The sequence below is a fragment of the Mus caroli genome, unplaced genomic scaffold (genome assembly GCF_900094665.2).
Source record: "Mus caroli unplaced genomic scaffold, CAROLI_EIJ_v1.1 scaffold_17123_1, whole genome shotgun sequence".
NCBI lineage: Eukaryota > Metazoa > Chordata > Mammalia > Rodentia > Muridae > Mus > Mus caroli.
The window spans coordinates 21,651-23,940 of record NW_018388950.1 but is presented as its reverse complement, the minus strand read 5'-3'; the positions used below and the strand labels follow the sequence as shown (position 1 = coordinate 23,940).

Sequence of the window (2,290 nt, the reverse complement as noted above, 5' to 3'; positions counted from 1 at the left end):
GATACCTAAACCACACAAACACTCAACAAAGAAAGAGAACTTCAGAGCAATTTCCCTCACGAATATCAACGCAAAAATACTCAATAAAATCCTCGAAAACCGACTCCAAGAACACATCAAAATGATCATCTATCATAATCAAGTAGGCTTCATCCCAGGTATGCAGTACTGGTTCAACATATGGATATCTATCAACTTAATCATCTATATAAACAAACTCAAAGATAAAAACTACATGATCATCTCATTAGGTGCTGAGAAACATTTGACAAAATCCAACACCCATTCATGATAAAAGTCAGTATGATTCTTCCAATAAGCACAAACTGCTTTATAATCATCCCATTCCTGATTTCTTCAAAACGTGCTCGAGTGTCATCCTGAATTTCTTCCAGTAGAGGGAGACATAACTCTTGTTGTTTTATGAGAGATTGCATCTCAAGTCAATGTTTCCAAAAGACCTTTAAAATTTTCTATATTCAATTAGCTGTACACTCATAGCAAATTGTCAAAAATGTATAGGCAGTAACTTGTGCACCTTGCACACAACCTTCTATTTGGTTGCTATCCTTTATAACAAGTGAGGAAATTGAAGAATTTTTATATTATTAATGAGCTCATTTGCATCTATTTGCCTCAGTGGATGTTGTGTGTGTATGTGCAGTTTCTCTAAGAATATTGGTCATGCAAATTATCTGTGTTTTCAGAACCATATTCATGTATTCACCTGAACTGCTACCACAAAACTCAGTGGTGTTATTACCCCTCCCCCAACTCATAGCAAGCACTACAGAAAAATTTTCACACAATATGTACAATTTGCTTTGGGCGTATTTTACTCTGTTGTATTTCCAAGCTGTGTGCACGAAGAATTAGCTTTTCTTTGCCTACAAGTAGAAGTTCCTGGTATTGAAGACCCCCAGTTCCCCAATTACTAGATGAGGAACATTTAAGCACTTACTGAGTTCTAGCTATTTCTGGAAGAACACTTATCAAATATTTTTTTTCTTTTACTAGTTTTGGTGTGAAAATGAGTTTTCATTTCTCTGTAATGGTACTCAAGGTTTTTTTTTTTTTAAACTTGATTTGTATTATAATTCTTCTTTTAGTGGTAGAAACATTTGCAAAAGTACTTTTTAGTGTTATCACTTTGTAGTTCCATGAAAAACATTCGAGCATCCACTTCTCTTGAATCCTTACTGTCAGGAGGCTAATACTATATTTTAAATTGTGCCATACCTTATATAGATTTAAAACGACTTTCTATAGCAAGTCATGATGTTTAATTTTTAAAAATCTGTTTGTGTCTTCTTTATGCCTTATTCAGGAAATTATCCACGTGTACATTTTCTCTTGTTCAGATCAAACTGTTTATAATGTTACTGATGTGATTTTATTGATTTTGCATTTTTTGTTTTATATTCTAAATAAAAGACTCTATTTGAAAACATAATTTCTCTCTTTCTTTCTTTTAAGAGAGGGAGTATTTTATTTAAAACCTGTCAGTGAAGTGGACAGCTTGGGTCTCTGAAAAATCATCCATAAGTCAGTCCTGTATGAAAGCACACATTGCCACATACAAATTAACTGATCAAACCACAACTTTCTATGTTGGAACAGAATAAACATCCCTGTGGAAGCAGAACCTTGTGACATTTAATTTAGCATTCCTCTCCTTCTTCCTCACCCTTGCCTTCCACAGAATCCACACCAAACTCCTCATAATCGTTCTCGAGGGGAACCATGTCCTCACGGGCCTCAGAGAACTCCCCCTCCTCCATGCCCTCACCCACATACCAGTGCACAAAGGCATGCTTAGCATAAGTCAGATCAAACTTGCTATCTAGGTGAGCCCAGGCCTCAGCAATGGCTGTGGTGTTGCTCAGCATGCCCATAGCTCTGTGGATTTTCGCCAGGTGACCACCAGTGGGAGGCTGGTAATTAATGCCAACCTTGAAGCCAGTGGGGTACCAGTCCACAAACTGGATGGTACACGTGGTCTTGATGGTGGCAATGGAAGCACTGACATATTTTGGAACCACATCACCACGCTACAACAGGCAGCAAGCCATGTATTTACCATGGCAAGGGTCACATTTCAACATCTGATTGGCTGGTTCAAAGCAGGCACTGGTGATTTCTGCTACAGAAAGCTGCTCACGGTAGGCTTTCTCAGCAGAGATGACAGTGTCATAAGTGGCCAGAGGGAAGTAAATTCGAGCGTAGAGTACCAGGTTGGTTTGGAATTCTGTCAGCTCAACATCCAGGGCCCCATCAAATCTGATGGAAG

The 2,290-nt window shown here is 38.2% G+C and overlaps 1 pseudogene; it reads right to left on the bottom strand.

Moving 5' to 3' along the window:
- Positions 1 to 1,661: 1,661 nt before the first annotated feature.
- LOC110287865 overlaps positions 1,662 to 2,290 on the bottom strand; it is a 1,493-nt pseudogene continuing 864 nt past the window's right edge.